This window comes from Dipteris shenzhenensis, chromosome 15 (assembly GCF_047967505.1).
Source record: "Dipteris shenzhenensis isolate YYH24624 ecotype China chromosome 15, Dip_SZ_1.0, whole genome shotgun sequence".
Taxonomy (NCBI): domain Eukaryota; kingdom Viridiplantae; phylum Streptophyta; class Polypodiopsida; order Gleicheniales; family Dipteridaceae; genus Dipteris; species Dipteris shenzhenensis.
Genome location: NC_141610.1, coordinates 39,995,055 through 40,010,236, shown reverse-complemented (window position 1 = coordinate 40,010,236; position 15,182 = coordinate 39,995,055). Strand labels below are relative to the sequence as shown.

Genomic DNA, 15,182 nt, shown 5'->3' with positions numbered 1-15,182 from the left:
TTTTTACTAGCTTAATAAGGCCATATTTGTATATAAGTGACCCATTAAGTGCTCAAAAAACCCAATTTTTTAGCTCACTAAGTGAAGTTGAGTGGAAAGGATATGCTCCAAAAAAAAGTCCAAACCAAGAGAGAAAGTCCAAAAATTTTGAATAGTGTGTTACAAGCCTAACTATCCCAAAACTCGATCACAAACAACCACCAGGATGGTTTAGGCAACAAATGACCTTCGTTGTATCAAGCATGTGTATGATGTGCTTGTCAAACATCTTGCATCCCATCTACTTTCTATAGATGTCCTTATTATTTGGAGAAACTCTTGAGAGATGGACGAAGAGTGAAATCAATGCCTAATCATCTTGATCTGAGTAGTCTATGGGCTTCAACAAAATGCAAGAAAAGGAGAGACAACTTAAGTGTAGAAGTCATTACAATAGTGGTGACGTTTTGGCACGAAAATAGGAGGTGTTGGTAGGGTTGTCACTCTATGAACTTTAAGGTATAGGCTAAAGCTTGTGAAGACTCGAGACTGGAATTTATCTGAATGGCCTGATATTGCTTCCTCAAATGCTACCACCAATCGTGACATCACAACTCGTTTTCTTCGCTCTGATGGTGGCAATGATCGAATGCATGCTTCTGCAATTGCTTCTTGCTGCAATGAGTCTTTTGTTCCTTGTGCCCTGACCAAGCTTTTCAGCTTTTTTATCTCGCAGCCTCTGTTTGCTTCTCTTGTAAGCCATGGTGAGCTGCATGTTGCCGTGGCGAGACGATAATGCCAAACCAAACTAGAGAGAAGCTAGCTTGTGAGGCAAGCAAAGAATAGAAGACAACTTACCCGAAAGAAGACAATGGCAAACCAAAGTTTGCACAAGGTCACATCGAGGTGTGTGCGGGTTGCAAGGCATTTGTAGGGTGGCGAAAGGTTGCAGGTACTTAATCTTCCAAGATTTGATGGGCGACAAGTGTGAAAATTTGAAGGTCGTAGGAGCCACCGATTTTCTGCCCTCCAGCAATACACGTCAGCAGAATTGGATATCCCAAACAAGTGTAATGTCGCCTAAAATGCTTCAAAACACAAATAGACAAAAGGGCACGCTATCGAGTTTGATGCTATGTATTATTAAATGCAGTGACCTTTGGCATGCTTATGAGCCATATAGCAAGCAAGTGCATGGGAAAAGAAACAATTCAAAATCGTAAATAGTGTTGGATTTAATAAAATATCTTTTCACATGCACAAATTGCACTTTTCCAACTTCTTCTATTTTAGGTGAATCTAGATACCAATACCAACAACTATCAATGTTTTAAGACCACCATGCAGTAGTCCCACTAGTTTGGATTTCAAATTTTCAATCCGTTTTGGTTTTCAACAAATAAAAAAAAAGTTATAGAGCATACTCTCAAATGGGTATGCATCACTTTAACACAACATTGGAGGCCCATTAACCCATACCTAATGTTCTCATTTAGGTGTGTCCTTGGGTTGAGGAGAAGATCACGTAGTGTACTTTTGAATGATTAGTTGGTTGCATGTATATATAGAACAAAATTTTGATGATTTTGAATAAATTGCTATATCCTATAGTCTTAGGATGCATGCTTCACATGCAACATAGCACTTGTAATGCTTTAACGTTCTCATTCCAAATCCTTATTCCATAATTTTTTGCTCTCATGTTCAAGTTTGGAATGTGTACTACAACTTGAAGACAAAGTTTGCCGAATTCCATTGAACAATGCATAAGTTTTGGGTGATGCAAGATACCTATATATAGAAAAGTCCGTAAACCTCACCAAAAATGGCTACACCCAAGCAAACAATGACCCAATTAAAGTATATAATGAAACAAAATAATTTTCAACCACCGCACTAGTTTAGGACTATCACAATTTCAATCAGCGGGCTAGTTTAGGACATGTTTGTGATCAATCACTGGGTTGGTTTATGACACATTTAGGACAGTCACAATTTCAACCACCGGGATGGTTTAAGACACTGTCACAATTTCAACCACTCGGATGGTTTAGCATGATGGTCTCAACTTCACATATTAGACAATAACAAATATATTGCTTTTAATTTTTGATTTCACCATTAGAAAATAACAATATATTGCTTTTCATTTCTGAATTTCACAATTTAACAGTGGTATATGACCCAAATAGCAAAAAATTAAATTTAATGAATTTAAGTACTAAGAAACACAATAATTTCAACCACCGGGCTGGTCAATAACTAATGTTTAAGGGGATTTTACACCTGGTGGTGGTACAGGTCCAGCACCTACTCCTCGGCCTCGACAGGGGGGTGGTACAGGTCCATCACCTGCTCCTCGACCCCCACCTACCTCAAGGACACGTGACGCTCTCCAGTGGGTTCCGGCACATGTGCAGATCCCTCCTTCTGTTCATGAGGGTACATTAGTGGACTCTGCTTCACCTCGAGCTGTCCCTCCAGTCTCACCTTGCACAGTCCAAGGCACTGAAGCTTCGACCTCCTCCCCGGTTGCAGCTTCTTCCCTAGATCCAGCGGTGCCAGATGCTCTTCTTAAGGCAGTAGAGGTCTCCGTGGCTGGGTAGACACAGGATAGAGAGCAATCCTCACTTCCTCCCTTGGATAGGGGGAAGGGGATGGTTTACACTATTGATCCTCTTCCCTCAGAAGGGATCCTTCGCACTCCAGTGTCTGGCTTGCTTCACAGGAACTCGTTTTCAGCCCTGGCAGATGGTTCAGATTTCCCAGAGGAGGAGTTTGTGCCCGCTACTTTTGGGGAGCCAGTGATTGGGTTTCCTGTTGACAGGGCTTCTTCTTCAGGTGGCAGGGTTCTTTCCCCTATTGAGTTTCTGCCACTTGGTTCCATCCCTCCCTCCTCGAGTAGGAGGTCTTCCCCTGTTGAGGGGTTTGTTTCCGCCACTAGGTCGGGTAAGGTGTTCCACTCTACATCCTCCCGTCGATGAGGATTATTAGTTGGAACATACAGGGCCTAGGTGGCATCCCACATTGCCGCCGTAGACAGCTGATCTGGGATCAGCTTCATCCAGGTGTTACTGGGGGTTCCATTGATATCTTATTTATTCAAGAGCACAAGCTGGATTCTAGAGATTGTGCCAAGTCAGGCAAGTTGCTTTCTGGCCATACTTTTTGGTCGCCTGCCTTGGGCACCAGGGGGGGCACTTCTATTTCAGTTTCGTAGTCGGTTCTCCCCTTAGTTGGACACGGAGTCATTGTTCCCTCTAGAGCTCAATGGATTATTCTTTTGATTGGAGGGTGTAAGGTTGGTTTCCTTAACCTGTATGCCTCCAACATTAGAGGGGAACGTGTCCTTATGTGGAAGACTTTGCTCTCCTGGGCCCCCATTGTGGATTCATGGGTGATTGGAGGTGACTTTAACATGGTCGAGTTACCGTCAGACAAAAAAGGGGGTAGAGAAGGCGGACTTCACTCTTTGGAGAGAGCAGCTTGGGATGCCTTCCTTTTTCACTTCTGTGGCAGAGATACTTGGTGTGATGATGCCTTTCTTATTCAGCCACAGTCCCTCAAGTTCTCTTGGTCGAACAGGAGGCAGCAGATGCCTATTCATGCACGCATTGATAGATTCTATGTAGATGACTGGGCACTTGACAGAGGTGGATCAGTATGCATTGCTGTTGGGGTTTCCACTTCAGACCACTTTCCTATTGTGCTGGCTATCTCAAAGCCCCTCACTTGAGAGGCCAGTCTGCCAGCATCAAGATTCCAAATGCCTTTTACACAGAGGAGAACCTTACAGAGGCAGCCTTGCAGATATGGGTTTCTAATGTCCAGCGTGGGCAGCCATATCCATCACATGTAGCTGCTGCCCTTTCTGGTATTAGCGACTTCTACCGCTCAGTTGCTTGTACCAGGAGACAAGATATTCTCAGATGTGAGATTGGTGTTCGCCAGCAATTGGCAGCTTTGCAGAGGAAAGAGCAGAAACGGCCTTCAGATGCTTGGATTTAGGAGCGCCTTGCTGCAGCAAGGGCTCATCAGCAGTTATTGCTTGATCAGAGCTTGATCAGAGAGCAGAGTATGCCTTTCATGCACGGGAATCCTTCTGGATTCAAATGGGTGGTAGAGTCAATAAACACTTTTTCTCTACTCTTGGCCCTAGACATAGTAGAGAGAGTGTATCCCAGCTTATTGACTCACATGGGGTTTTACAGACAGAGCGTGATGATGTCTTACGCATAGCTTCAGATTTCTATGCCACCCTTCTTACTGTTGATCCTGAGACACATGATAGAGAGGATGCTAGACACGCTATTTGGCAGAGCATCCCTATGTTGGTGAATCCGGGTATGCATGTTCTACTCGATGCACCTTTCACCAACACAGAGTTCAGGACTGCACTTTCAGCCCTTCACAAGGGCAAGTGCCCAGGTTCGGATGGCCTCACCCCATCTTTTTTCATTGCATTTTGGGATATGATTGGAGACTATATTACTTCAACCCTGCAAGCCATTTGGGACTCTAGCGAGATGCTTGGGTCACTTACAGAGGGTCTCATCCACCTTATCCCAAAAGGAGGTTGCAGAAATTTAATGTCCCAGTGGAGGCCTATCACACTTTTGGGGACTTGTTACAAGATTCTGGCCAAGGCTATCAGCCTCCGATTGTAGACACTTCTCCCTGATCTTATTCATGACACTCAGACGGGATTTGTGCATGGCAGAAGCATTTTTTATAACATTTTTTCTTTCTGGGAAGCTTTAGAGTGGGCCATGCAGAGTGGCCAGAATCTTGCCATTCTACTTTTGGATTTTGAGAAAGCTTATGACACAGTAGATTGGGGTTTTTTGGAGGGCACCCTTCTACGCTTTGGCTTTACTGATGCTTGGATCAGAGGTGTTTCCTCTTTGTACAGATCAGCCCATAGCCAGGTACTTATTGGTGGGGTAAGGGGTGAGAGATTTTAGATTTCGAGATCAGTCCGTCAGGGATGCCCCCTTGCTCCTTTCCTTTTTTTGTTCATAGCCGAAGCTATGAGTATCTATGTTAGATCTCAAGCTGACATCTTTGGGCTGAGACTTCCAATCAGAAGGGAAGAGGAGCTACTTGACAGTGAGTTGGCAGATGACACAATAGTTTACTTGGATGCCACTCCACAGACGCTCACTTCTTTCAGGACAGCATTGGATTTATTTTGCTTGGCGGCAGGGGCGCAGATAAATTGGCATAAATCCAATGGCTTTTGGATCAGTGATGAGGACACTCCAGTTTGGGGGCTTGACATAGGATTCACTTGGGTTTAGAGGGGTGAGCCTATCAGGTATTTGGGCTGCCAGGTCGGCTTGGATATTTCTACCATGCAACAGTTTGCTCCCGTTTTGGAGAGCATCAAAAGGAAGCTTCTTTTTTGGAGCTCAGCCAACCTGGATCTTGCCTCTAGAGTTGTGGTGGTCAACCAGGTCCTCTTGGCATGGCTTGGTTTGTTTGTTCATGCTGGTGCTGTTCTAGGGACTGAATCATTCAGCTCAGAAGACCGATCAAAAACTTTCTCTGGAGTGGGCTTGATGGCATAGCAGATGCCTTAGCCAGGGTGGCTTGGGAGACCCTCATCCTCCCTACACAGGAAGGGGGTCTCAATATTATTGATCTAGATTTACAGTGCAGAGCTTTCCTTTGCAAGATGGTGGTGCGGGGACTTATGCCAGGGCAGGAACCATGGAAGGACTTTCTTATCAGCAGCATACAGAGGTGCATACCTTCTTCAGGAGGAGACTGGATGAGTAGTGTTAGGTGGATCTTCACCACAGCACACCTCAGATCACCTTCGTCCCCTCTCGTGGTCGCCATTCTGAAAGCTTGGGCCAGTTTCGGAAGCACTCTTCAGAGGATTCCTCCTTCCTCTCGAGAAGAGATTGATAGGCAACCCATCATGTGGAATGACAGTATTTTAGATGATCATGGCAGACCACTGGGTGCCTCACTCTACATGCAGTGGTCCACGTGGGAGAGGGGACCTGCATCTTCTATGGGGTCTTGGAAAGCTTTCCGCAGGCTTCCAGAGGAGACCAAATCAAGGTTGATAGGACATCTCAGAGGGAGTGCAGGGAGGATCTTGCAGATTGAGGCAGCTCTTCCAGAGGTTTGGGTAGACACAGATGATATGCCACTCACTTCCTCCACTTGGGCAGGTACTTTTTCGAGAGGCGGTGTTCCGCTTCAGGTTTTGGCCTTTTGAGGTGCACAAGAGGATGCTTTGGTTTTTAGTGTCTAGGATGGTGGCAAATTGCTCAGGTCCACAGAGGACATCTTGCTTGAGTCTGCTTTTTAGCCTATCAGGGTTGCAGGTCTTTTGGTGCAGGGATCAGATTTAGAGTGGTTCCTAGACCCAGACCCCCGGCTACTCTCCACCGGGTCTTGGAGGCTCTAGCTCTATGGGGGAGTTCCCATTAGGTATTTGCAGTGGGACCCCGGAGAGTGGGAGTGGATTGACACAGGGCATCGAGAGAAGAGCATCCCCTTCTTTCGTTACACGGTCAGTAATGCTAGGAGATATCTGCTCGATAGTAGAGGTTGGAGACCTTCCAGAGTTCCTCATTGGGAGACATTTGATATCACTGCAGATCTGTAGAGGTGCTTCTGGAGGAGACTCTGGAAATCCCATAGGAATAGAAAGATCACTATCTTCTTTTGGCTTTCTATCCATGGTGGGATTGTAGTGAACCTTTGGAGGTCCAGGTTCGGAGCCGACCTACTTGCCCTCAATGCCTTTCTGCTTCGGAGACTATTCAGCATTGCTTATGGGATTGCAGACAGGCGAGGATGATTTGGATGGGGGTAGCCAGGATTTTCAGTCACTTTGCCCACTCCCCATTTTTTATGACATGGGGCTCAGTGGCTTGGCTTTCTCTTACAGGACCTCAGGTTTTCTATGAGAGAGTTGACTCCTCTCGGGCCATTTCGGTTCGACGTCATCGAACTGAGTCCTGTTCGTTGGATGTGGTACCACACCTTCCTTTTACAGCTGTACATGCCTCTGTGGATACTTCTTGGGAGATTCTAGTGAGCATAGCATCCTGGCATATCTGGAGAGCCAGATGCACAGAGGCTTTGGAGGGTACTCAGGTTCATCCCTTGCACACATTGGCTAGTATTCGGATAGACACCGTACATACTTTGATGGCTGTATGGACGGGTATGCAGGGAGACTCCCGTGCAGCCTCAGCTAGGAGGGCTTCTTTCTTCAGGGAATGGAAGGATTCTCCTTTCTTCTCTGAGACTACTACAGGGTTGAGGTGGCACTTTCAGCCTCAGCCTTGGTTGTTTTCCACCTCACTCTAAGGGGGTTTTTTATTTATCCTTATGATTTCATGATGTATTCCGCTTTGAGCTTGCTCTCGCGGGTTTTTTCTCTTACTTAATAGAAGTCTTTTTCTTAAAAAAAAAAAAAATAATAATAACTAATGTTTATTTAACCACGCTGGTTCAGGACAATCACATAACTGGTGAGTGAGCTAAAGAAGCCACGGTTGCATGATGTTCCAACCACCGGGCTGGTTTAGCAAAATAACAATATATTATGAAATATATTGCTGTTAATTTTTGCTCAACCATGCCACTAGGCTGGACAACAACTGGTTCAAGACAATCACATAACTAGCGATTGATCAGCTAAAGCAGCCTACGGTTGCATGATGTTCCAACCACCGAGCTGGTTTAGAATCACATTTAGTCCAAGCCTGGTTTAAGAAATGAAACAAGTAATCTATCCCAAAGCTCAATCACAAACAACCACCGGGCTGGTTTAGGCACCACTGACCTCGTTGTATCTAGCACGTGTATGATGTGCTCCTCAAACACCTTGCATCCCATCCACTTCTTACAAATGTCCTTTCCTTTGTTTGCTTCTCTTGCAAGCCATGGCAAGCTACATGTAGCCATTGATACCATGGCCACGATCTAGGAGGTGTGATAATTCGATATTCATGGGAGTAGCGAAATTTTAGCTGCCGGTTTTCCCCCCTCTGACGATACCTATCAGCAGAATTGGATATCCCAAACAAGTGTAATGTGGCCTAAAATGCTTCAAAACACAAATAGGCAAAAGGGCACGCTATTGGGTTTGATGCTGTGTATTATTAAATGCAATGACCTTTGGCATGCTTATGAGCCATATAGCAAGAAAGTGCATGGAAAATGAAACAATTCAAAATTGTAAATAGTGTTGGATTTATTAAAATATCTTTTCACATTTTCCAACTTCTTCCATTTTAAGGAAAATCTAGATACCAATACCAACAACTATCAATGTTTTAAGACCACCATGCAATAGTCCCACTAGTTTGGATTTCAAATTTTCAATCCGTTTTGGTTTTCAACAAATCAAAAAAAAGTTATGGAGCATGCCCTCAAATGGGTATGCATCACTTTGGCACTACATTGAAGGCCAGTTAACCCATACCTAATGTTCTCATTTAGATGTGTCATTGGGTTGAGGAGAAGCTCAAGTAGTGTACTTTTGAATGATTAGCTGGTTGCATGTATGTATAGAACAAAATCTTGATGATTTTGAATAAATTGCTATATCCTATAGTCTTCAGGATGCATGCTTCACATGCAACAAAGCACTTGTAATTCTTTAATGGTCTCGTTCCAAATCCTTATTCCATAACTTTTTCTCTCATGTTCAAGTTTGGAACGTGTACTACAACTTGAAGACAAAGTTTGCCAAATTCCGTTGAGCAATGCATTAAGTTATGAGTCATACAAGATACCTATATACAGAAAAGTCCTTGGACCTCACCAAAAATGGCTACACCCAAGCAAACAATGACACTCTAAGATGGTAACCTGATAATTGTACCAATGCATGAACTATATTTCATTTTTCTCTTCAAAGATATAATTCTCAACAAAGTCAATTACTGAGACCACAACATCACATGGAAAGTTCTTAATACAATCTCTATATTGTTGAGCCTGCCACCTGCAAAAATGAAGTTGTGCTGAATAAAACTCTTGACGTGCTTTGTAAGGAAGGATAAAAGATGAGGAGATTTCATCTGTTGCACCAAAAAATCCTCTCTCTTTTTCTTTCCACCATCTTCATCAAGTTTTCCTGTTTCTATATCTTGAAAGACCTTCACACGGAGGAGCAAGTAATTATCTATTGTCTTGTTAGGACATAGCACCATTCTTGTTATGCCACATTCACCACATGGTCCCATCAAGCATTCATAACTGTGGAACAATGCATCTACTAGTTTTGGGCATAGTAATGACTCGTAAAGATTTGTGATGCTATGTAGATACAATTTGCAACTCCACACATAAAATTGCTCCTACCCTTGTCACAAACACCACATGCACATGTGCATAGTGTCCCATGGAGTCGGAATTTTTTTTGCCGCATGTAATTGAATGCTTCTTTCAAAAAATTCATTTTCACATGTGAAACACAACAGCAAGTGTATCGATCCTTCAAAGAAAGGCTTGAGGCCCTCAAATAAAGGCTTGAGGCCCTCAAAGCATCTTTGAGAAATCTTGATCTATGGGTAGCGGGCCTTGAATCTTTTAAAGAACTCCACCTACAACAAAACAAATATCAATTAATAGTATATATGGACCACTAAGAACCACTTAATAGTACTTCAAGACCACTTAGAGGTACTTAAGTACCACTTGATAGTACTTCTGGACCACTTAATAGTACCTCAAAACTATTTAATAGTACTGGAGAACCACTTAGTATCGCTCCAACACCACTTAACATTACTTTTGGATCACATAGAAGCACTTAATAGTACGTGATCTAGACCATTTAATAGTATTGCAAAACCACTTAATAGTGCTTAAGGACCACTTAATATAACTTCTAGACTATTAAGCTTACCTATCCAATTCAAGCCTTCTAGTTTATGGTCAAATCTTAAACATGAACAACGATTGAGTTCTTTGATTTTGTCTTTCCATGTTCAAGCAAGATGTACGTTAGCCTTTGCTCTCTCTTTCAAAAACATCTAGTCCAATTTGGGCAAAGAGAAATTTAAAGACTTGGACATTGTTTATAGTCCACTTTCCACGTTGATCTCATTTGATTTCTCATGTCAAAGACATCCTATGGAACGAAATCAACATGAAAAGTGGATTGCAAACAATGTTATGTGTCCATTCGTTTGAGAAAATCCTCCAAGAGAATGTTGATAGCTCTGGCCTCCTTAAGCGAGCCCACAATCAGCTCAAGTATTCTCTCTACACTCTTGAGTCTTACTTTATAGTTTACTACTTAGTACTAGTATAACATAAATTTTATGTCCATGTCTCGTCCATGTGTGAGTTGTTATTACGGGCCGGAATAAGCGAACCCCAACTGGCACAAAGCATAATAGTCTCCATCAATGAGGGAGTTGTCACAGGTTGACTTAAGTGACTCTCCAACCGGCACACTGACTTTCTTAAACAAACCCTATATATTTATAAATATTTATATGCTACAAAAAAAAAAACCATAACAACTACAAGTAACTTTTAAAAAGCGTGCTAATATTTTCAAAAAGCAACCACGTTAAAAACTAACTAGTTTAAACACTATAATATTTCATGCAACTAACAAACTAAAATACTAAGATTAGCCCAAGTAACTACTGTAAAAACTAAAATATTTCATGCAAGTAACAAACTAAAATACTAAGCTTTCCAATTAGTATTTGAGTATGAGTGGATTTTGGTGGGCAAAAGTAAGCCCACCACCAACACCAAATACATTTTAGAAGGATAAATAAAACTTACAAATTTGGTTTGTAGCTTTGTTTATTCCTTTTTTTATCCTTATTGTCTTTTTTGAGACTCCACGAAACACTAGGAATCTTAATAATGTGAACAATACGTCCATGGTGGCCAAATTATACAATCTATATCTACCATGCAGGAACAAAAAACACCTCACAGAGTATGATATCACCATGCAGTGAGGTCCAACACCGCACTGTGTTTTAGCTCTTCATCGCGCAATGTGCCAACGCATCGTATAGTAATCGTCTGTATAGCTCGTAACCATCAGTAGCGGCAACCGTCTAGTCTCGGTTAAAAAATCACAACCGAATTGTCTTAAAAAGGTTTTGGGCTGATTAAAAAACATTTTAAACATTTAATACGCCGTTTGAAAAGAGCAAATTAATACCACTGCAAATCCTTGAGCATTGTGTGATTAATCAAAATAATGAAAAATAATATTGATGCTACAAATTGATCACAAAATCAACTTCAGGTTCCTTCGATGAGGAGGTAAAACTATGAAAGAAAATGTTTTATATTGATGTTGTACAAAACTTCAGGTTTTAAAAAAATATTGGATGTACTACCTTGTTTGCCTCAAAATAAAGTAAGGATTCTGATACCATTTGCAAACTTTAGAACTTAAATTTACAAAATGTCTATTTTTAATGACATTTGTACATTGTTGTATGCCAAAAGTCTTCGTATCCTCAAGTTCAATTGTTTTTAGAGGTTGCTATCTAAGAAAAATGAAAAACAATTTTGATGCTACAAATTGCTCACACAATCAACTTCAGGTTCCTTCGATGAGGAGGTAAAACTATGAAAGAAAATGTTTTATACTGATGTTATACAAAACTTCAAGTTTAAAAAAATACTGGATGTACTACCTTGTTTGCCTCAAAATAAAGTCAAGATTCAGATACCATTTGCAAACTTTAGAATTTAAATTTACAAAATGTCTATTTTTAATTACATTTGTACATTGTTGAATCCAAAAAGTCTTCATATCCTCAAGTTCAATTGTTTTTAGAGGTTGCTATCTAAGAAAAATAGTCAATTTATAAATTAATTAATGGCTTGCTTTTTTATAAAACTTTAAGAATCTTTTCAAAATATTTCTTTTAGTTGCCATTTTAATGTATTCATTACCATTTAAAATGTAATGCTTTTGAGACAATTAGTATATTTGACGATGATCACTTAATATTATAGGTGCATGGTATGGAGCCTACATGCTAGTTGACTAGAGATATAGAAAGAAACTTCAAACAATGCAACCATTGACAAATGCATGCATACTAATTCTCTTTTGCTAACTTCATTTGTAATTGGTCACCCTATTTCCCATGATTCAATGATGAGTAAGATACATCCACCAAATGACAATTCTTGAGGCTAGGTACATCCACAATAATACCCAAAGATGGTAATTTATGAAATTTGTAAAATATATAGTTACTACATTATATGAATGCAATATTATGCAATGTACATGTGATGTTAGCATCCAAGTCCATCACGTAAAAATACATGTGCATGTGTGTGTGAGATATGGAAGGAACACAATACACATTGGCAAATGCATGTGCATTCTCTTCAGAAATCATTTTAATAAGAAAATTCTTTAGTGTGATTTCTAATTGGTTTTTTTATTTTCATGATTCAAGAATATGTAAGATATGCCCATAAACATGACAATTTGAGGGGAGGCACATAGTGTATTGCACAATAGTACCCAAAGATGGTAATTTGAACTTTGTAAATAACAAATAAGCTTTATGAACTCAATATGCAATATGCAATATGAGCGTGCTTGTTAGTAGCCAAAAGGATGATGATTAGAATGTATGCATAAGAATGGCCATTAGCATTGACAAGGAGACATGGGGGATACTAAAGATGCTCATATTATCTAGAATATTATAACGTAAGAGGTGTGTGTGTGTGTGCGCGCGCGTGTGTTCACGAGGAATCAAAAGAGCAATGGAAAGAGCCTTAGGATTACATAAGGTTGGGTTGAGCAAAGAGAGTCAAGCGGGGGAAGCATAGATGCAAGGAAGGCGTTGCTCTTCAATGGTGGTTAGCTTTGCTAGAGTTTGGGTGACAATCTCCATGGAAGGACGACTTGTTGGGGTGTCTTGAGTGCATGCAAGGCCCGATTGAACTAGCTGCATCACCTCTTGCACATCTGCACATGTCCGACATAGCTCTAGATCTACCACATGTTCTGGAAGTGCTTTGCTCATCACCATACCTCGCACCCAATCCACCAATGTACCATGTTGAATCTTGTTAGTTACTTTGTCGCCCAGAGATTGGTGCCATGTCGCTAGCTCTAGCAACACCACTCCAAAGCTATATACATCTGCCTCCTGTGTGGCTTGCTCCTCCCAAGTATATTCTGAGTACTCTGGCGGTGAGTAGTTGGGATCTCGTTTGACTACATCCGCGTCCTCATTCAGCTGGAGTGCATGGTTGAGACCGAAATCAGTGACGTGGGCGCGAAAGCGGTGGTCGAGGAGTATGTTGCTGGGCTTGATGTTAGCATGAACGAGAGAATGGTGATGGAGGAAGGCAAGGCTGTGGGCAGCATCGTGGGCGATGGTGATGCGACGAGGCCAATCAAGGGTGGAAGGCCATCGGGGAGGAGATGGAGCCAGGCATGGAGGCTGCCGCGGGGAAGGAAGCGGAGGAGGAGGAGACAGTCGGGGCCACGGGAGAGGCAGCCGAGGAGGGGGACGAGGCGGGGGTGACGGCAGGAGGCGAGGAGGCGGAGGCGGGAATGGAAGTCGTGATGGGGGGAGGAGGGTGAAGGAGTTTTTTGACGGCGAGGACGCCGCCGCAGCCGAGGTCGGCTTTGTAGACGACCGAGGAGGAGCCACGGCCAGCAATGGCGGAGGGGGAGAAGTGGCGAGTAGCCCAGGCGAGGTCGGGGAAGGTGATCCAGCTACATTGTTTGTCGAAGAGATGGATATCCCAGGCAGTGGACTTGTGCATGGACGTACTCTTCCGGAGGAGTGAACGGACTTCTTCGCCGTGGGCAGAGCTGCGCCGGCGGGATACGGCAATTACAAAGAGCAAGGCGGTGGCAGCGAGGGCGGCGCTGCCCAAAGCGACGCCCGTGAGGCGGAGAGCCGCCGCTGGACCGGCGTTCCGGCGGCGTAGTTCGTCAACGCCGCCGCCGGCGCTTCCCATGCAGAGAGCTGGCTTCCTTGAAGCATAGCCGCCAGTCCCCCACGTACGACCAGCTTCCGAACCCCCCCATCCTCCCCACCTCCGGCACCTCCCCCGTCAACCCCTCGTTGTATGATACATTCCACTCCTCCAGCTTCCCCATCCCTCCCCCTAGCTCCTCCCCCGGTATCCCCCCGCTCAGATTGTTCCTCGACAAATCCACCGCCCTCACGCACCCCAGCCCCCCCAGCCCCTTGCTTATCCCCCCGCTCAGCTCGTTGTTTGATAAATTCAACCCCTGTAGCTTCCCCGATTGCTCTTTCGTCAAGAGGTGGTTGCCTGCAAGCTACGCCCCCTACAGTTTGGACGCATCCATCGTAGACTACAAACGTTGTGGGGCGCTATGGGACGATCTTATCAGAGGGAGGCTGACAGTCACGACATGTCCAGGAAAGCTGAACGCCACAACGGTGGGATACGTGCAGCTGTTCAAATAAAGGATCGCTGTCCAGTTGTAAAAAATGTGATCATCAATCTGCCCTGTTAAACTGTTGGAAGACAAGTCCAGTTGCCGGAGATTATATAAAGCACCGAGCTGTGGAGGTATGCCAGAAGAGAGACCGTTGACAGAGAGATCCAGAATTTGAAGGTTGATGCAAAGGCCAAGCTCGGTTGGAATACTTCCTGAGAAGTTGTTGAAGGAAAGGTAGAGACGAGACAGGTTAGGGAGGTCTGAGAAACCGTTTGGTATTGGACCTGAGAGACCTGCTTGTTTGAAATCTAGGTAGATAACATTGGAGCTATAGTCACAGAAAACTCGAGTCCACTCGCAGAAATCAGCATTTTGACTAGTGTTGTCCCAATCGTAGAGAACCCAGGAGACGTGGGGGTTGTAAAGCTGAAGTAAACTTTTGAGAGAGAGCAATGCTGCCTTGTCCGGTTTTTCCACAGCAGGAGCTGGGGCAGGACTTGGCGAGTTCGCTGCATAGGTCCAATCCATCATAGCTTTAGAACTTCAGAATCAACTTCCTGACAATACTGAAACAAGATCTAAATTACCAACGATAAGCAAATACCTTCCGTTTTATGTGAGGGCGTAAAGCCTTAGGAGGTTTAATTTCAATCTTTTGTCAGCCTATTTCATGTGAGGGCGTAAAGGGGTTAATTTTCAATCTTTTGTCAAATGTTCGATGCGTATTGGATGCTTTACTTCTGTTTTTGGGTCTCCCTTGAAAACCTGAAAGCAAGTTGGCCTCGTT

General features: G+C 43.2%; 1 pseudogene; it reads right to left on the bottom strand.

Annotated features, from left to right (window-relative positions):
* Positions 1 to 12,779: 12,779 nt before the first annotated feature.
* On the bottom strand, positions 12,780 to 13,944 carry LOC147893803 (brassinosteroid LRR receptor kinase BRL2-like; annotated as a pseudogene).
* Positions 13,945 to 15,182: the final 1,238 nt, after the last annotated feature.